Raw genomic sequence first — 21,931 nt, 5'->3', positions numbered from 1 at the left:
GAAGCTTTAATTGCAGAAGGTAAATGAACAGGAGGAACATCCTGATCAGGCTGCTGGGCCTCTGCCACACAGTCAGCTCAGTGTTTACAGTCAGTGTGGCGTCCACGTTTTCTGTCCACTGCTGATTTCATTCATGAAAACTGGAACTAAGTTTATTCATCAATAACCATTTTTCCCCCTGACCGAGGGACGTCCTGTCGCCTCCTCTCGTTGGACAGTCTTTAAGGTAAAAGCCAGTTAATTACTATCACATTGATTTCTCCTCCTGTTGTCTTACAGTCAGGATTCCTCTCTTCGCTCTGGCTGCTGTCTCAACAGAGTCTCCTCCTTCACCTTCTTTAAATAAGTAGCACATCACCGCACGCTCGTACGGATGCCGGCAGAGAACGTGACACAAACAAAACCCGGCTGACGATCATCACAACACGGCGTTGTGACCTCGAGGCAGACGGAGTCTTAGTCATCGCCAATTAATTCTATAAGCTCTTCATGTTCTTGGGACACGAGAATTAATCTGCGTTTCCCAGGACAGCACTCTTCATTAGTAATTAGGCCTACAATTAACCTACTTTTTTAATATATACTGAGACATAATTAAGTATGACTCAAACAGCTTTACGTTATAACACTTTATCAAAAGAGGAGGAAATGTGGGTCCTCCTGGTTAGACTAAACCAACACAGAACATGCTCAGTGCTTCTGGCTAGCAGAGTTACTGAGAGAGCTGGAGCACACTGTGGCTGCGTGAGAGAATAAATTAGGACGTGTTATTCTGCGAGCACTGATTGAATCCTGTGTGACTTCCAACATTTTAAAAAGGTAGAGAAGACAAATCCAGATCACATCACAGAGGAAAATGAAAAACATCTGAGTGCTGTGAATCAAATCCAGGTCAGCTCCTCATCAATTTAAATATCTGGATGCATCCAGCAGAGCCTCGCTGCAGAGCAGACGTGAGAGATAAAGATGGATGGAGTGACGCGTCTGTGGTCACAACACATGAGAAGCATCTGTTCTGTTTTCACCACCATCACACAGGCCCTGATCCCACCTGGACCAACAGCTGATCACACCTGCAGTACAGGTGTGACGGACTGAGGACACATCTGGGACCCGATCATTGGGAGGTGGTCTGGGCACACTGAAGGACCGCCGACTCAACTGACATCCTCTTTGAAATGAGACGAAGACGAAGATGAAGAACATGCAGCAGGAATATGTTGCCTCAAAATCACCAGACTCCCTTAACAAATCAGCTAATTTTAGGAGTTGTTGAGTAGCCTAACACTTTATAAACATTATGAAACTATATTAAGACAGTTTCTGACTCATTGTGTCCTTGTTGTAAATTCAGCATTAAATGTTTCAGCTGAAGTTGTTTGTCTCCTTGTAAAAAGTGTCAGTTTGTGGCAGCATGTCTGTACCAGCCTGTCTGCTTCTGTGTCTAAAGTGCTAAAGTCTTACCTGCCAACATTGATCAGCTGTTTGAACACACTGTTTACACTGATGTCACCATTTACACTCCATTTATGAAAGAAGAAACATGTTATTGATCTAAACATGTCACATGTTACAAAGACACTAAACAGGAACAATATAGGAGACTTCTTTGTCCCCGTGGAGAAAGTCCCCAGACTCCCTTAACAAATGTGTCAGTTTAGTGAGTTGTTGAGTTGGAGACACTTTATAAACTCTGTGAAACTCTGTCTCTGACTCATTCTGCATTATTTGGACCTTCTTGTTAATTCAGCAAATGTTCTACATGAACTTCTTTCTGTCTTTGAGTAGAAACATGGAGTCTGTTTGTCTCGCTCTGCCAGGAGCTTTATTTATTTTAGAGAATACTCAACACAGTGAAAACATCTGTTTCTGGTTAATCGTCATTTACTTTAGAGAGACAAATTTCCTGCATGAAATAATTCTCGTCTCCACCTTCTCGGATTTTCCTGAGGATTATGATCAATTTGTGAGCGCTCAGCAAGAAATATGAAGGTACAGCGGCATTAATTCACATCAGCCCGCTGGGTGGTGAGCTCACTATGTGGAGTGATGTGACAAATTAGTAAAAGTCTTTGGATGTTATTTGCATGTTAGAAACTTTCCAAAAGGAGTTAGCAATCCTATCACAGTGTGAGATTTCACTGTGCCACACACACACACACACACACACACACACACACACACACACACACACACACACACACACACACACACACACACACAGACACACCACCTTATGTCAGCTGCCAAACCCACACTGATACCTCATTCAATATAGTAAATGGGGCAGAGAAAAGCTACAGCTAAACACATAGTGACTCTTAAATTAATTTACTCAACCTTGAAGCTTCGAGTCTCTGGACCAGAAAAAGCCAATGAGATTGTCACATTGTGTTTGGAATCAAATCTAAAATACATACAGTACACTGTCCCTCCTCCATCATGGATTTATGGACAGTTCACAGCCATTTGTCATGTCGCCTGCTTGTTGGTTCTGTTTTTATATACATTATCAGTGATTTCCCTCTGACCACATGACGCCGCCCGACCTGCTCTGCAGAGACCTTTTGGAAAATGCTAATGAGATTACGATGTTCCAGACGGGCCTGTCTGCATTATGTGGATTGATGGCACATTTTAACAACTTGGCTCTGCTGAGGATGCGTTATATTTTAAAGAGTGATGCTTCTATTGGTTTTGGCTGTTGTCTTTCCTCTTTGTCTTTCTGGCTGAATCTGCAGCAGCTTGGACCGGGTGGGGCAGAAAGAAAAGCTCCTCCATCTTTTAACTTGACTTTCAATTTCAAGGTCACAGTTTGATTCGATATGATTCTGCATCAGTGAAGACCAACAGATCACTGGTTTCATGTCCTGACAACTTCCATCTACATCCTCAAACTCTCCTTTAAAAACAAGAGGGGTCAGATAGTCAGCAGAAAAAGTACCAGCCATCAGCGACTCAACAATAAATAATGAAACAGAGAAATTCCGTTTGTTACAAAAGTTCAGTTCCTGTAATCTGTCCAGAGTGAACCCTCTTCACATACGAATCAATAAAGGATTTCTGCAAAAGAAAACAAACCAACATGTCCGACCTGTCAGAGTTTCCTCTGGTCCTGTCAGCTGATCGTCTCCATCACTGGAAGGGATGCTGCAGGCTAACGCTAAGCTAGCTGCAGGCTAACGCTAAGCTAGCTGCAGGCTAACGCCGAGCTGACTCTGTGGTGTTGAAGTGTTGTTTTATCTTTTTCTTGGGTTAAGCTATGGACAGTGTAAAGGAAGTGTGGGAGGACAGAGGATAAAATACTGGGAGAATCCTCAAACGCTTTCCGATTTGAAAATCAAAATAAGGACGCTCCTGCTTCTGAAGCTGTCCTGAGAGTCGACCACAAGGCTATCACGCTCCTCTTTATTCACCAGCTCATGTTTTATGTGGCTGCTGAATGGCTGGATTAAGGCCGTATGCAAGAGAAAATGACATGAAAAGACAGAAACAGACGAGGGAGAAGCGATGAAGGACAAAGAGAAAGAGAGACTGTAGAGGACTACATGCAAAATAGATCCGTCCCTTTGTCAGAGACACTATTGAATGTTGAGTTATGTATTATACATTCTGACGTCCCTCAACATCTCATCTGGATGAGCTGGAACTGAAACATCAATAGATTCTGTATCTGTATCTTATTTCTCTGCCGGCCACTTAACCTGCGCCGGCCTGCAGCGGACTCAAACACTCACATTAGTTTCGACGACGGAGAGGAAGTGCAGGCAATTAGAATTAAAATCCAGAGTGAATTATGAGTTTGATCACATGGCTTTTTAGTCTTCAGCTGAGAGTGTTTTAATAGTCACAGCTCGTAGTGAGAGGAAGTGGGTGTGTGGGCGGAGGCTGCTGGCAGTGTGGAGAGGTGTGGGTGTTTTTCAAGACAACATTCAAACAACTGGCCAAGTAATTACTGAATAATTCATCAGTGACTTCATCAGCCTCAGTAAACATGTTATGGTAGTGTCTTTATGATTTCTTCACATGAATGTATGTATGCGTCCCATGCTGGAAGGCGGTCGGGTGAAGACGTTGACTCGACGTGTTTCCAGCTGCGCCAGTTGAGACATAACAAACATCAGAAGTATTTTAAAAATGAGAGAATGGTTGTCTCTGGTTCTTTGAAGACCCAAAATAGTGTTGATGTTACAGAAGATGTGTTTAGCCACGATCAGACACGTTAATAAAGCCAACAAGACTTCTCTGAATGTTTCCACATGAGGATCCATGCTGGGTGGAACGTGTTGCTCTGGAATTTGTGTTTAAACCGTTTCCATTCAGGCAAAGCATTTTCTCTGCAAGAACCCAAAAGTGAGGGATGTTTTCAGATCTGTCAGTATCTTGTGCAACATTCCACAGCACACTGGATCTGTGCCGTAACCTTTCTTTGAACTTCTTCTTTACTACGCTTCTGAATTTTTATGATAAAACATGTAAGGTTGGCTGGACACTTGAGACCAACTGTGAAGAAGAGCTGCACAGACGAGCCCAGCTCAAGAAAAAAGAAATGGAGCGAGACCAAAATATAGGAAAGCTCCGGCCGGTGTTGTAATGTAGAGGGAACATTTCCTCATCGTAACATGGAGCCCGACGCTGAAACTGAAGCCAACATGACCTTCACTTCACTTGAAATGATTAGACCTCCGCCCACAGGACGCACATCCTTTATCATCCCTAAATCTGCAAAGTAAACGGTGGTCCGGAGTAATTTAATAAAGCGCTGAGTTGCAGCCGTGCTCAGCCACAGTAATGAGCCGGTTGTGTCTGTTTCTACAGACCAATGTTCCAGTCATGTTCTCGGCTGATACGCCTCCATAACAGAGATGATTCCTGGCAGGAAACAAAGGTTGAACAACATAAAGGATTCGTGCCTTCTGAACAGCTCACAGTCACGCCTCACTCTGGTTTCATGCTGTAAGCATTGTGCCTGGTGGGTCTCCACAGAAACATTCAATTTAAGAGCAATTATAAACCTTTAATTCCTCTTTGTGTTTAGTAGATTTAGACCTCTTCTTTAAACTGAGGGCAGCAGAAGAGTCTGAGACTGCTCCAGCTGTCTCCACATGGAGCGACTCCACCTCCATAACTAACCAGTGACCAGAGGGAACTGAATAAACAACAACTTTCCAACTTCATGACCTGCTCTGCACGAGATAATCAGGTGCTCCACAGCTGGTTTGACATTTTTGGAGTACATGGGGTTATGGACCAGACCGTATGGGGTTTCCCTGGTTGCCTGGCAACTGGTCCTCTCCAAAAAATAGTTCTGACTCATAACCTTCAGTAAAAAAGCCAAAAGTGACTTTTGCACTTCAGATTGAATGGATGCAGATTGAATGGATGAGGAACGAGCGCAGTGCTGTAGTAACTGTAGTGACTGTGGTGCCTTCAGGTTAACTAAACTAAGCTAGCTGTCGGCTGCTGCTGGTAGCTTAGCATACAGACATGTGAGTAGTATTAATCACCTTATTTAACTCCAGGGCTGCAATTAATGATTATCTTTAACAAAGATTTGATAATTTCAATTATTTTAGTGATCAATTAGTGGTTTGGTCAAAAAATGTCAGTGTTTCCCAAATGTCGTCCTCAAATGTCTGGTTTTGTCAAAAGATCTTCGGTTTACTGTCATAAAAAAGATTAAGAAAGTAAAATTACTGACATTGCAGCTGAACTCTGACAGAAAACAAATGTTGAACATGTCTTTTGATTTCTGGATGGATATTCACAGTCTCAGTGAACTTAACAGTGATTTTATCATTTCCTTTTTGACCAGCACATCTTTCAACTTCAGAGTACTCAGCTGTGAATATTCATGGTGCTGCTAACAGGAGCTGGATTCATTCAGTGACCCGCTGACATTTGTTCTGGCGGTTTGACATGAATGTGGCTGAACTGGGGTCATTCCTGCTCCCCAGAGGACGAACCGCTGTCTTTCTGGACTCCTGAACAGCCAGAGCATCATTTCATTTCCTGAGAACATTCATGCATTAAACTGGGTCGCTTGACTTCAGTGTCACCATCCTGACAGATGTAATGTGTTCCAGCCGTGCTAACATTTAAAGTCATTATGTCTGACTTCATTCTTGTGGATGCAGCAGAATGTCCTTCTTTAATTTAACACATCATTATATTTAAAAGTCAGCTTATCTTGTTGCATATTCAAGTATCTACCTTTATACAAAGTCAAACCCTTTAAAAACTCTCCCAAGTACATAAAGAATGATAAGTTATCAGCTCCGGCTACATTAATTTCCCCTGCGTGCCCTTTCTAACCTTCTGAAGTTTCATCGGAGCTCCCAGGTTTCTGCCACTTCACATAAAGTTTGACTAATAACTACATACATCCTCCTAATTACACCCGGGCCTCCACCCCACTCCCAATTAGATTTGTTAAAGATAGGGTGTAATCGACTGTAAGCAATGTCTTCATCATACAGTCATATACTGTGTGTGTGTGTGTGTGTGTGTGTGTGTGTGTGTGTGTGTGTGTGTGTGTGTGTGTGTGTGTGTGTGTGTGCGCGCGCTCTGGTCAATTTTTAGATTCTGGTGTATCTTCAGTCCAGTCGTCCAGTATAATGTTCGCTGTTGATGACGGTACCATCTCATGATGTGACTCTGAGCCACCTCTCACAGCAGGAGGCGGAGGTGATGGTGGTGGTGGAGGAGTCATTACAGTCGCACCGCTGGATATTTTCAGGACATGTTGAGACATTTCTGGCTGTTTGAGGAACGTCAGAACTGAGTGTTTTTCAGGGGAAGTCCAACCATCTCCATCTGTGATCAAACCAGGTATTTTAACACTAACCAAGTGGTTTTAGTGCCTAAACTGAGCAGAGCAGAACTGAACAGAACAAAACTGAACCTAAACAAACATAAAGTTGCGTTCTGTTCGTATGTATTTGGATTTTGTAGCCAACATTGAATTTTGACGACTTGGTTGCTGTTTTTACTTCCATATATCGTCTTCTTTCAGACGAGTGTTAAACAAAACTTACAAAGTATAAATGTAGATGTTTTAGTTTGGATTTCTGTTCTGCACATGTAGTGCATTAAAGTGTGGCAGAATCTAATCAAATACTTGTTGATGTAAGACATGGAAGGATCATGGTGGTATCTGTCAGGCTTGCTGTCACCGTGTCTGCAGTTTGGTGGACGTGATGAAGGTTTGATCTGTGTGGTCGGTCTGAGAAGTCGTGCGGCTCCTCGTTCAGGCTCCATGACAACTATCTCATAAAGCGCTGACCATCTCACATCCCAGCGGGGGATCCGTGTTCGACCATTTGGTATTTCTCCTTTCTGTCTATGAGTCTGCGGCGTCCTATAAATAGCTGGCTCTGTTTTCCTCTCCGAGAAGCTCCTTCCAGACGTTTCCAGCACCTGGATCTGAGGCCTGTTTCATCATGTTTTAACGCTGCCTGTTGACAGCACTGCCAGATATGAAACTGTGATAGATGATGCTTGTCAGGTTATATGTTTCAAACTCCAAAGTCCACTCCAGAAAAGAGCAGAATCTAGTACTTTTATCTGTCCAGTACTGTCTTCACACGCCAGGCGCTGGCTTTTAAATTGATGGGGATAGAAAGGGAAGGAGTCTCGGCTTGAGTCAACATAAAGACGTACAGGCGAGTTTGTGATCATGACAGAGATGTTGACGCCTTTATTTAAAAGTCCTGTCGACAAAAATAGGTGCAACCATGCTTCAAACCTTAGAGGAAATCAAATGAACGTGGACAGATCAGCAATAGAAATGTATTTTGCTTCAGAACACACACCACAATATTTTCCATCTATCATCCACATTTTAAATTCCTTTAAAATATCACTGCAGCCCGGCTATATTCTTCATATTGTCCACACTCCCCTCCTGATGCTTTTGTGTCCCATCACATCTGTTGTCGTGGACAGTGCAGAAGAAATGGATGAGACAGGTCTTTTGAAGATGAGAGGAGGGCGAGAGAAATTTAAGTTAGAGGAGGCGTTAATGGGGCCCAGTGGCCATGTGCCGCCGCCCCGGCTGGCTTTGATCCATCCTCTCCAAATCCAGAAGACTCAAGTCAGTGTGCTGACACGCTTAATTTCCTGGTTGGGATGGAGGAAGAGGAGGTGATAGTGCTGACAGGCCGAGAAACCCACAGAGAGCAGAGCTTTAAGAAGCCGCGCTCCATCACGATCACACGAGGTGATTATTGGAGCTACAACTCAAAGAGTTTTACTGTTCTGAATCTGAACGCCGGCTGGAAACAGAACCGTCAGAACCGGGCTGCAGCTAACGATCGCTTTCATCATCAATTACCCTGCCAGTTAGGTGTGATTCATTCCTTCTGTCGTCTATGAAATGTTAAAAAAAATGGTCACAAAAATGTACGTGTGAGATCATTTGTGTCATAGGAAACAGATGAATGTTCAGCATTGTTGCTTCTGGTCTGAGCAGCACCAGATCCAGTCTGAAAGATCCTGATCCGCTGGTGCTCCTGTTTGTTTTGGATCAAGTGAAGAAAAAATGTTCTATTTTCAAAACAGCTGTTTGCAGGACGCATGCTGACGAAACGGTTCAGCTATTCACGTCTGTCTCAGATCAATAACTGATAACGATGGTCAGCTCTGGTTTAGTGCGCCTCCACCAGACGACAGAGCAGTGGACCTCCTCATCGTCAGCACTCGTTCGTAATGAACAGTTTTCATTTCAAGACTTTTATGACTGAATAAATTAGAATCTAACACTGGCAGCGTTAACAAGAACTATAATAACAACTATTCAGTAACAGCCGTGTTTCAGACGTGGAGTCTGAAGCCTGACTGACTCTCAGAGCTCAACAGGTCTAATAGAGAACGCAGTGAACCTCACCTGTATGGACCAGTACCGACGCAGGCACGGGGAGAACATGCAAACTGAGCCAGTCGGGTCCTGAACCCAGAACCTTCTTCAGCCACTGGGCCGCTGTGCTTTGTTTCCTCTAAATGAAATGCCCACACCTCCTTCTCGGACAAACGAGAACAGATCACAGCTACTGTCGACACTTCTGGTCGATAACATTCGTTTCCTTTTTGCTCACAACGTCACATGCGGTCCTCTATAAACACCATTCTAAAGTTTCTGTAACTCCTTTCAGCTCTAAATATTTGATCTGATGATGTTTGCCAACTAATTCTTTACGATTCTAAACTCTGATGAGATGCCGAGTGCATCAAGGTCAATTTACAGATCTTCTATTTCCAGCATCTCTTTAGAGCAAAACCTGTGAAGCTGTCTTAATTAAAAAGTCTGTGGATGAAAGAAAGCGACAAAAAAAAGAAGGAAACTATTTCCAACGTGACCTGAGGTGATTTTCACCTCTTAGTCAAGGAGGGAACACAATCTGTTAACGTTCAGATTTTACTATATACATGTTCTGGAGGCGGCAGAAGCTCCAACGTGAGCTCCATCACACAGCTGTTAAAAACACAACGTGCCTCTGATGTTACTGCAGGCACACGCTGCTGGAAGGATCTTAAACCTGTTTACCAGAAACGTAAATATCAACTTCTCGTGGATGAAAATAAGAAGATGTTGGAGGATGACGTAAACGTGATTTCTTCTGTGATGCTGCACCATCAAAGCCAGCCTGTCACCAGTGTATAGCACTGAGATGTGCCCCCTCTGATTGTATTCCAGGTGGATCTCACTGTACTGAATACCAAAGACACACAGCCCAGCATGTGTCCTTTGATAGACGTGTATGTTGTTAAAAGGAAATCTAAAGCAGTGAACTTTACTGTTTCTTCCAGCTGCCTCCTGTGAACATCCTGACAGGAAGCATGACTCCAGGAGAGCTGTAAGAAAATCTCTCCCTTGGCATTTCTGATGTATTAAAGATGAACTGCTCTACAGGCTGCTGATGAGGAGACACAGCTTCAAACATAATGAAGACTCCAGTCCAAAGTATCGCACGGAAACGCGTCTACACAATGTTTAAAAAGTTTGTTCCAGACACATCCACTCGATATCAAGGCCAACTGTACGTCTGGAGACTTGAACGAGTTTTAAAAATGTCTTTTTATGTGTTGTGAGGATCCACTGAACACATTCTTATACCTTTAATCACAAAATGGCAGCAAAAACAAGACAAATCCCCAAACTCAGATTAATATTTCATGACTTAAATTAACACACAAAAGTGACGAACTGAATCCTGAAAAGACAGAAGTATTTCAGACAGATAAATCATTTACCACAGACTTCCACTGCTGTCAGTCATTTCATTCTGAATTTAAGAATATTCAGTAAAACAAATAAACATGGTCCAGTCCTCAGTGTGTTGGAGAAGTCTATTATTTTAGTAATTATGTCAAGTACTGTTGCTGTTGGCAGAACAATTTCATTGTCTGTGTCTTCTGAACTATATGAAAAAAATACATCTGCCTGTGTTTCAGAGGTGACAACACGGTGTTAAAGTCTGGTCAGGATTAGGAACAATGCTGACTTTGAGAAAGATCAACTGTTCCTCGTCCATGTCGCGCTGTAAAGGCGAGCGATGGGGGTGAAAACAGAAACAGGGCGTTGGGCTGAGAACGAGGGCATCGCTCACTGCCAGGATACTCTGAGAAAACAATGAAATCTGGCGGATTATATCACCGATGCTCGCTGTGTCACACACATTTAGGACACAGTGTTGTAAGACGCTGGGTTAAAGTTGGTGAAGCATGATTTTTATCAGCCTGGTATGGCTGTCAGACATTTCTAACCAATAAATAGAACAGATGATATTTAACAAGCACAGCCTTTACACACTGATCCAGTAGGTGGCAGTGTGAAGTTTCTGTGCAGTGCAACGTCAGGAGAACAAAGAGGAAGGAAAAGAAGAAGACAGATGGAAATTATTATTGTTTTTAATCTGTAATATTGATTCTGTTATTGGTGCTGGCTGAACAAATCCATATTTTGAATCTGCAGTTGAAATGACTGCTCTAAAGTCAGGGGACCTTTGTCGTCATGGTAACAATAACATGCTCCTGTTCAGAGGTCAGTCTCAGTGGTGAGACTGGGAGCTGCATCATTTCCTCAACAGAAACTAAATGTGTGGCCTTCACATCACAGTTGTGCTGCTTCATGGTGTTCAGCTCCACCAGGAGTCACAGTGAAATCTGAGTTTCCCTCCATGCACATGTTCTGTCAGTGACACAAAGTATTTAATGGTGGATAACTGAGCCGCTTCTTTCCCAGCCACAGCCAGCTCCTCAGAATCACAGCCCCATAACACCATTAATTCACTCAAGTCAAGTTTTATTTGCAAACGAAGCCTCGTGAAGGTCCTTTACACTCGGAGTAAAGGTGGTGCCCTGTTTAGTGCCATTAATGAATCTCATATTAATCAATCTATAGGCAAATTAACTGTGGAAATAAAGACTGATGAGCATCTAAATGGCTTCATTACTTCACCGGCCTGTACATTTAATCTCCATGAGAGCTACTGGAGTTCATTCATAAGGACGAACAGAACAATACACAAGCAAAGTGGTGCTCTGTCCCAGTTAAAACTGCTGTAAAATCCATTTGTCTTATGATTTCTAACAGTCATTTACATGTAGGTGAAGCAAATAATAGCAGATTATTCACAGCGACATCCACACTGAGCACCACCTCAACCGAAAGGATGTAAAACCAGAGTGAGGAGCAACCAGATCATGAGTGTGGAGAGGGTTGGCTGGTTGGCTGGCTGGTTCGATTATTGGTTGGCTGGTTGGTTGGTTGGTTGGTTCGATTATTGGTTGTTTGACTGGTTGGTTGGTTGGTTGGTTGGATTATTGGTTGGTTGGCTGGTTGGTTGGCTGGTTGGTTGGTTGGTTGGTTGGCTGGTTGGTTGGTTCGATTATTGGTTGTTTGACTGGTTGGTTGGTTGGTTGGTTGGTTGGTTGGTTGGTTCGATTATTGGTTGTTTGACTGGTTGGTTGGTTGGTTGGTTGGTTGGTTGGTTGGTTGGTTGGTTGGTTCGATTATTGGTTGTTTGACTGGTTGGTTGGTTGGATTATTGGTTGGTTGGCTGGTTGGTTGGCTGGTTGGTTGGTTGGTTGGCTGGTTGGTTGGTTCGATTATTGGTTGTTTGACTGGTTGGTTGGTTGGTTGGTTGGCTGGTTGGTTGGTTCGATTATTGGTTGTTTGACTGGTTGGTTGGTTGGTTGGCTGGTTGGTTGGTTGGTTCGATTATTGGTTGTTTGACTGGTTGGTTGGTTGGTTGGCTGGTTGGTTGGTTGGTTGGCTGGTTGGTTGGTTGACTGGTTAGTTGATCAGCAGGATTAAACAAAAACTTCTGACTAGACTTCTAACATACTTGAACGGATGGCGGGTCTCGGTCCAGAATAGACTTCATTAAGTCTTGGTGAGCTCGACTTCAGCAGGTTTTCTCATTAAGCTTTCTGGTTGTTGTTGATGTATTATCTGACTCTCAGAACACAAATATCTACAGGTAAATTGATCCAAAATGCAGATTTTTAAAAATCTTCCATGACTGCAGGGAAGACACTGAGGACTCTCCAGATTTCCTGCATTACATTCTGTGCTGGTATCTGATCTGATTAGAGTTCCATAAAGGTCATCGATTGCTCAATGCTGCTTTAAATGATGAAGTCTTTCATGCTGCATCTCATGGATTAGATCAGTAATACAACAAAAAATGCGTTTATAGGGTTAGACATCCCAATTGATGTACGAGTGCAAGACGCGTGGCTGTTCCAGCTGGGTCAAACCTTTTTTTGATGCCTCTTCAGTGAGAAACAGCACTTTATATAAACCCACATGCGAGTGTGTCCTTGCACAAAGAGATTGTCAGAACACCGGATATTAGCGGACAAATTGACGACACAAAAAGATGTAAGCTTTATTTTGAGTGCAGAAAAAGGGCAACGCTGGCTGATGGATTACGGCTTTAGATTGACGAGGATTACAGTCAGCAGGATATTTAATGGAAGTTTCAAGTACTTCTTATGAGCAGCTGAAGGTCGCACTACTTGAATTGCATGAGGCTGCCTGCAGTCCTCACTGAATGACAGTCTGTGGGGGCTTACAAAGGATGTTGCATGAATGTGCATTAATGAGTGAAGTCACATTTTCAGAGTTAAAAGTTCATTTATTTATATAGTCTTATCTAAAGTCTCAAAGGAGTTCATGTATATACAGTATACAGTCTTATCTAAAGTCTCAGAGGACGCCTTGTTGTAATATTGATGAGGAAACTTGAATATTCAGCATATGCAGATGTACTGTACAGGGAAGTGATGGATATATAGTTTCTATGTGTGGTTGAATATAAAGATAACAGCAGTTTGACGGTGTGTATGATGACTGTGCAGCTGCAGCAGATAAGATCACAGTGTGCAAGAAAATCTACTGTCTCTCTTTTACCTCTTTGTTTCAAAAGATTACAAGACGACAGTTTTTATAATTGATAAATCAAACAAAAACGAACAACAATCAGACGTGAGCATTTGTTTCCTTTCTCTGATCTTGAGATACTGGTCAGAGAAAAGAAGCTATTCAAGAGTTTCACCTTGAACTCAAGGAACCTACAATGATGTTTTTCACTATTCTCTGGCATTTTAGAGATATGGAGAAAATACACCTTGTATAGAAAAGCTTTCTGTATCTGTCAGCCAGTCCTGAACAGAAAAACAGCTGAGTAGGTTGACTATGGAAGCACAATCATACAAGATTAAGGTTTATTGTTCGGCGTGACCTTGAGTGGCTGCAGGAACATTGAGGCGAGCAAAGGTGGAAATCAGGACGTAGTATGAGAGCGAAGCATGAGGAGGATGGTGTCGGTGTGCTGGACAACAAAAGACTCGAGAACATGATGTGTTTTTTACATTAATAGTGTAGTTTACCCTTTTCACACAAATGATCTTTTTCTAAATCCAACAAAGAAATGTTTTGTGCGTAAACCTAACAGGACTCATCAACCACGTCACGTCAAAGGTCTGGTTGGCTCGTCACTATTCTCCAACGGTCACGTGTCGTAGTTTTCATGTCGTTGTAGGACTGTAATATGTGTCATTTTGGGAGTCACTGGCAACCAACCTATTCACATGTTAGGAATGACAACATGTTTATATTGAGCTGTTAATCTACAACCTGATCGCTGGAATAAATGTGGGCTAATTACGTTTCTGCAAAACCACAGGCAATTTAAAAACTGCCTTGGACGAGATGTGAAACTTCTTCAACAAGTCCAGTTACTGACGATTTGTTTGCTGAGGGTTAGGGTTATGGTGCTGATGGTTTGGTTGGGTTTAGGAACAAAACCACTGGGTTAGGGTTTGGAAAACATCATGATTTGGCTTTAGATAGTCTACATGCTTTGGTAGCCACAAAAATGACTGGAAATGTTCCTGAAGAGTCGAACTGCAGCCAACCAATCGGCAGCCTTGTGGCATGGGATTTTCTCAACATCCACCCAACAAGTTGACCGCTCACCTAACTGCACCTCTTCTAGCCATTTTAAGTTCCCAGACAAAAGACTCAAGTCAAACCAGCACATTCCTGATTATACACCCAGTCCACCGTCAGCAGGCTGCACAATGATATTCCATCACAATGAGCACAGAACTGAGATAACAATTATTCATATCAGCTCTAAATGTAAAGGCCCAGGAGCAGGTCATTTATCTGGAGAATGCATCCAGATACAGTCCAATCAGAAATCAAGACTAAAAAGACTAAAAAGAAAAAGAAAAAAACAAACACTATTCAGTTGCAGCTTATCATCAATATTCTAAAGTAAAAAATAATTCCAAGACATATCTAACATTTCATTGCACATACTTGTGGTTTTGTATTGTGCATAAAGACACATAGTTAGCGAGTTAATGATTAATCAGATGATGATCGCCTGTGAGAGAAGGCCAGGGTCGGGACTGAGCTTTGGTTTTCTTCAGCAAACATGTAAAACAGTGTGTCTGTAAAGTCTTTCCTCTGGTATTTTGTCTAAAATGAGAATAAATCAGCACAAAGAAGGCGACAGAATGTGAGCCTGCAGCGTTGTGATTTGGACTGTGAGTGAAGAAGTGAAGCCCTGTAAAGACGGCACAGTTAAAAAGATGTTCAAAGAACGAGCCAACCCAGCCGGATGGTGGAGGACCTCCTGCTGGCTGTGTGACTACAGAGACCTTCACTGGTCTCCTTCAAACACAAATGTTCTCACTGAGATGCAGCAACATGGCCACAAAGAGGTCCAAACTCTGGTTCAGTATCACATCCCAAACATTCTTTACAAAGTGTGGAAAATACAGTTTGCATGTGTTGGACCTCCAAGGTCCAAACTGGGCTTTGTTTTATCGTTCCTTAAAGACTTTTCAACCTAATTCAAGTATTTTTGTTCCTGCTCCTGACTTTCCTGCAAGAGCAGTTAGATAGTATAAAGACAGTCCTCGAGCACACCACTACCTTTTTCTCTTTGGATTATTATCTCTTATAACACTATTCTGAGTGTTTATGTAGTGTGTAACATGATTTATAAAAGTCTAAAAGAGCCACTGGTTGGTTTTATTACCTGTACTTTAAAACAGAGCTGTGCACAGTCGGCCCGTCATCAGGTTTCATTTAAACCACCAGATGTTTCCAGCCATATAAATATACATTTCTGTTTGTGCGTTATTTTTTCTGTGAAAATGGCATTTAACTACATCTGACTCCTACATATTAATAATGTGATAGAACCTGAGCATGGTGAGCAGTGACTCTCTGCACAGGAAGTCAGTAGACTGAGGAAACCTGGGATCACAGCAACACTTTGGATCTTAACAATAAAACACGAGAGGTCCAATATTCTGCAATAAGTTTGGGAACACGTGCTTTAAGACAAAGCTCCACCTCAGCAGAGGCAACAGAAAGGTGTGTTGTCATTCTCTCCACAGCTGCTTGGCATCGGGCTGCTGGAGGTATCAGTGCACAGGTTCACCTCTCCACATCGCATTAAAGTGATAAATGGTCCTGTAGCTCTTTGGATGGAGTCAATCTCGTCTCTTCTCATTGTATTTCAGGCAAATCACGTTTGAGCACATCACCTGAATTCCAACACACCAAACAATGACCTCAGCAGTCCAATCAAACAAGAGGATCAGGTGTCGACGGTGGACGTTAGGTTTCATTCCAGAGACAATATATCACTGACTCTCACTCAGGAGTGAATTCTAATGTCTTTCAACTAACAATTCAAGTTTAAAGTTCTTGTTCCTTTGACAGAAATGCAGAAGTGAGACACTCCGGGACGATGTCATGTGGTCATTTGTCCCCTGAGGCTGTTGAAAATATTCTGGGAACCTCTTTGTGGTCAAACGATCAGGATGACTTTCTTCTACATTGATAACCGCCTTGCTGTCTTCCTGTGTCTTCCTACGCCTCATCTGAAGTCATTCAGCCCATTTCAACCACAGGGATCAGGGATCGCTACAGGGTGACGATTCAAGAGCTACACACGACTTTTCAAACTTGTTTGGTATAAAGACTGGATTTGGATCTGGCTTCACATGCAGGATGAGGCCCACCGAAGGCTCACATCGCTGGGGATGACTCACCACGCTGCACAGATACAACTTCAGCAGCTTATCACGTCGAAAGAGAACATTACAATCCTTTTATTCTCAACGACCGAGGGGCAAAAACTTCCTCCATGTACGGTCCTGTTTCTCCCAGACCAGAGGGCTGTACCGATGTAAAAGGCAGGGAGGGATGTTTGACGTCTAAATTCTAAATTATCTTGACAGGCCTTGAAAGAAGAATTATAAGAGCCATTATATTGATGAACAAAAGAGGGTAGAGGTTAAAAACCTTCATTATGTTCAGTTCTTTCTTTCAGTTATCAGTCGGCTTGTACATCAGTGACTGAATGGTGGAAAACATTTCATTTCAGACCAGTTTTCAGACAGAAATACTCTCCATCGTCCTTGAAGGATTTTCTCTGGCAGGCCATTGGACTGGGATTAAAGTAAACAAGGTCGGAAGCAAAGGGACTGTTCATCTTTCAGGATGAAGAGTTAGAGAAAAGGTTGGAAAATGGAAGACAGGCTGGTTCCTTTTTAAAGGTCAGAACCTGTTTTGATGTTCTGCAGGTCGATGGCCTGGTTTCCTTTTTATTTTATGCTTTTTTCTATAAATTTGCCTTTTCAGAGACATAAGGGTCGTCTCTGCCCGGCGCTCTGGGTTATAACACATCAGCAGGTATTAAAGCTCCACAAGGACGGTCAAGTCAACTGAATGTCACTGTGAATCTCAACAGTAAATAGTGGTGTCGCACTGCTCATCATCAAGTCTAACATCTGGAAGTGTAAAGATCCACAGATCATTGGTTTCATTCCCCTCGCAACCGTCACTGACATTTTCTAACTCTTCTTTAACAAGACAGATATTTTACACCAACAGCTTGACTGTATCCCAGTGACTCCTTGCAGGTTAGAACACAAGTTCAAATAATACTCCCCAAAACAGAAAAATAAGCACCAGAGAGAAGTTATCCAACAAACTGACTCAGAAAGAAGATAAAAACCCAACAGCTTCAGCCATGACGGTTTGAGATGTGGCCCTGATGCTTCTCAGAAGCTCAGGTGGTCCTGGATCAACATTAATTATGAATTTATGAAGGTACAGCACCAACACGCCAACATCAGATCCTCAGTAGGACGTAGCCGTGTCGTTTCACTAGAATAAATGTATCTGCAAAACCACAGGTAAGTTAAAACAGGTTTCATGTTTTCTCATGGTGTTGCTGTGTTCGTGTTCTGGTTATGTTTAGGCACATGAACCACTTGGTTAGGGTTAGGAGAGGATCATCTTTTGGCAGGTTCTGTTGCCACAAACACATCTGGAAATTGTCCCGAGGTCTCTTCTAGTGTTTCACTCTTACAAATACTGAAACGCAGTCTCACACTGCAGCCTTCTCATCTTTAACTCCTCCACCTCCCAAAAACAAGGTCAGGGTCTAAACATGCCATGTGAATGTGAAATGACAGGTTTCAAAAACATGTAAAGATAATACACATTAGACTGGGATGATAGGTGTGTTGAAGAGAGCTTTTGATTGTGATCATTCAAACTGAATGGTGATTTTTATCAACTAACAGTACAGAATCTAAATGGTGACATCACTAACAGCACAGAATAACCAGTTTGCTTCCTTGAGATGCAGAAAGTTGAGAATGGTCTGAAACAGCAGCTAAGCAGATGGAATGAGGTTACCGTGTACCTTCTGTTAATCATTTTAAAGACTGAAGTGGATTGAAGCAGTCGGGGGATTCGAGTCACAGCGTCCCTCAGACTCGCTGCAGCTGCTGCTGTTAGCATGTATAATGCAGCTCGCCGCTCACCTCGCTGCCAGAACACAGGAATTCTCTCAGATTTCCTCTTAAATTCGTTTGGAATTTGGCATCTGCGCCGCTGCCGAAGCTCAGAGGAGAAGAAGCGCCAAACTAGGAGCTTCGCTGTTACGTGGCCAATTTCCCTCTCTCCCTGGAGGAAAACGAGTCGAAGAATGCACTGAAGGTCAAAGAAGTATGAGCTAAAGAAAGACTAAGATAATGATTGCATTAACATGCAGCTGGGAGCTGTGTGCTCTTTACGAGCTCCAGGAGGAGGAACACAATGGTGGGCTCCTCTTCTATTCTGCAGCACACACAAAGAAACCTGGAATACGTTCAGTCTCTGAGGCTCAGACGTCTCAGCGCTGCTCCTGACTGCGTGGTGACAAACACGAACATGGACGACGTGGGACGAAGCGTCACTTTGATTTTTGATGTTATTTGTTTTCACATTTTTAATGACATTTTTCTGCTCGGCTGCACTTCCATTTTTCCAGTCTTTCAATTTGCTTTTTTTTTTGTTTTGTTTTTTTTTGCCTCAGTGACATTTTCATCTAAATAAATCGGTTTTGCTGTTTTCCATCACAGACGTCACAACACAACCTGAGAAGAGTTCATGAAAGCTCATTATTTGTTTCTCTTAACACCTGCTCTCCTGCAGAAAAGCTGAGTGCTTCAGCACTTCTCTGACAAAAGCTTCAGTCTGAGGAGGAATGATTGAGATCTGCCTGTCATCAGTGTGTAATACACCCACACAATATATCTACAAATACAGACAGATCTGTGGATTAATGTGGACTATAAATGTGAAGTGTTGACTTGATGGGGACATTAAAGGAGAAGTCGAGGGGTTGTTGACATCACTAAGTGAAATCCATCCATCCAGTTTCCTCCATGTATCACCGTGTCAGCAGGTTCGTCCAGTCGTTGGTCTGCAGCAACATTTTCCATCCTGTCCTGGGAGATCCTGAGGTGTGCATGACATTTCTTATCTCTACACTGTTTTCTGGGTCGACTCCAGTTGGATTTTCCTGGAAAACCTCTAAAGGGAGTCACCCGGGAGTCATCCTGATCAGATGTCTGAACCACATCAACGGACTGTTGTCAGTACAAAGAGTGATGGAAAACTTAGTTCGGCCTCTTCTGTCCACAATCTCATTCTGTTCAGTCCCTACCAGAGGACCAGAGGTGATCACAGACAGAGAAGATCAACATAAATCATAACTTCACCTTCAGGCTCAGCTTCCTCTTCACCACCACAGTCTATACAACGCTGCATTACTGCTGATGTCGCACCGATCTGCTGCCACTCATGAACAAGACCACGAGACATTTGATCTCCTTTAGTTTCAACAAATAATCGGTCAGTGTGAATCTGACTTCACTTCCTGTTCCTGTCAATCCAGGTAGTAACTGTGATATTTCAGTCCGGGCTGCAGTGATGGACTGAATACTCATTGAGCTAAAAATAAAGTGGGAGCAAGAAATGATTCACTTTATATTTCATCAGTAACAAAGAAATCCAGTGTGTGTAAACAGACGAACAGGACGAGCTTCACCGACTCAACACGTCCACAGATCAAGAAGAAAAGATCCCAGAAGTGACCAGTGAAAGTTAAAGAGCAGTCAGACGTACAACGAGGCGAGCCAGCCTCTGGAACACCTCGCAGAGCGGCTTTCTGCTAAATTTTAGAATTTTTACTTGTTATTATTTCAGCCGGCTTCTTCACCATCAAAGACCATCTGACAGACTCACAGCCGCCAACATATTAATGTTTAATCAAGCTGTTCTGGATAAAATGTGAGCAAACAGTCTCGCAGCAACATTAGCATTCATCTGGAGTCAAGCTTGTGTTCACATGATGAATGTTAAGTCCAGCAGTCGCTCTCCTTCACATTTGTTTCTTCTGCACACAGAAATATCTGTTTCATATTCTCATTCAGACTCAGGTGACTGACTGTGCATTCATACATGTATGACTGTGGCATTTCTTGTTAGCTCCATGCTACATGCCACAGCTAGCCTGCCTATCACCATAGCAACATGATTTTGTTTGGAGATATGTTGCTGGTCATATATGAGACGGAACAACAGTCCCAGTCCAGCCTCTGATATTCAAAGAGCCTGTCTCAGATCACATGAATGTACAGACGAGCTGCAGGAGAATTCAACAATAAAATGAGTGTATAACTTTAGTTCATGGGCAGATTGTGACACACTAGTTGTTAATCGAGGTTTTTAGAGTTTCCTTCTGCCCACACGTTGTCAGAAAGTGATTCAGAGACACGGTGTGTTATTTTTACAAGTCAGAGACAGAAAGTGTGTGTGTGTGGATTCTGGCTTTCAGCTGAGGCAGAAATAGCCTGCAGTTGGTGAGATGTAAGACTGGAGGTCGTGTTTGTCACAAATGTCACTGCAGATCACGGCTGCACGGAGGAAACTCATCTGGGTTTGAATTCTGCACCTCAGGTCAGTTTAGACAAAGTCGACCCCACGAGCTGATTCACTTCTTTAAGAACAGAAAACAGCTTGTGTAACTTATCTGATGTCTGTGAGCTGCAGCAGGACAGGGAACACATTCAGTCTAATCACCTGAGTGAAGCTGAAGCAGGTGAATACAAACACTACGCTGCTTTGACACTCGCTCATTAGCATGAAGCGGTCTGGTTTGACTGCATGCGTCCACGAGGCTGCTCTGCTGAAAGAGAAGCTCCCCTGAACTCAAACAAGCCTGCAGAGAAGAAAACAGCTTCTCTCTCTGGACGCAGCACTCAGTGCAGTCTGAACAGAGACGAAAACATGGCTTCAGTTATGGAGAACCTGCTTCTGTCGGGTCTGAACAGTCACATTATAGACGACCTAAATAAGCAGGACCCGCTGATCCGCTCTCGCAGCTCTTATTTAGCAGAATAACTGATGCAAAATGTTTCTGTGGATCTTGTTTCCATCTCCCTGACGACCCTGAGGAGGACCGGGCGGTTTAGATTTGACTGATTGTTCAGGCCTCTGAGGGACAGCACAACAAGTTAGAGACACAGTCGGCGTCCTCGTCCTGCTGAAGTGCTCATGTTTGTCATTTACACATCCAGAAGACACGTCAGCATCCATCTGGAGGCTGTTTCTCTTCACCTTCACTCTGATTTCTTCTTTTCTCCACAGACTCCACCCTGCTCACCAGCTGCTCCCTGACTGTGTGTTTCTGCTGCGTGCTGTTGGACAGGTAGCATACAGCAGGTCAATCAGAGGTTTTACCTGCTTGATGTTTCTGGAAACAGCATTACTGAGAACAGAGAACAGAATTTAGAGGCCATAAAACTAAAACGCTGAGCTGGAACAGGCTTAAAGTCTGGACAGAGCTGAGGGAAAGAACAGACTGACCTCCTCTGAATAACAAAAAACTAAAAGTCATTTTAACCATTTATAATCTTACAGTAATATTGATTTATTCCCCGGGCCCTGACGCGTCTCATCTCCAGGTCAGATTATTGAACGTGTCTGTGCTTCGCTCCGAGATAGATTTCTCCACAACATGGAGCTCTGCAGGTTGTTTGAGGCTCAGCTTTCGTGGTG

General features: G+C 43.0%; 1 protein-coding gene and 1 long non-coding RNA gene across 4 annotated transcripts in view; one reads left to right on the top strand and one right to left on the bottom strand.

Moving 5' to 3' along the window:
• Nucleotides 1-21,931, bottom strand: part of tmem132e (transmembrane protein 132E) — a 342,045-nt gene that overhangs the window by 238,049 nt on the left and 82,065 nt on the right. The window lies entirely within an intron of this gene.
• Nucleotides 5,335-6,058, top strand: LOC119031039. Its single transcript, XR_005078507.1, has 2 exons — nt 5,335-5,489; nt 5,816-6,058. It is a non-coding gene; the product is annotated as an uncharacterized LOC119031039 (long non-coding RNA).

Source organism: Acanthopagrus latus, chromosome 13 (assembly GCF_904848185.1).
Source record: "Acanthopagrus latus isolate v.2019 chromosome 13, fAcaLat1.1, whole genome shotgun sequence".
Lineage (NCBI taxonomy): Eukaryota > Metazoa > Chordata > Actinopteri > Spariformes > Sparidae > Acanthopagrus > Acanthopagrus latus.
This window is presented reverse-complemented; position numbering and strand designations above follow the sequence as displayed.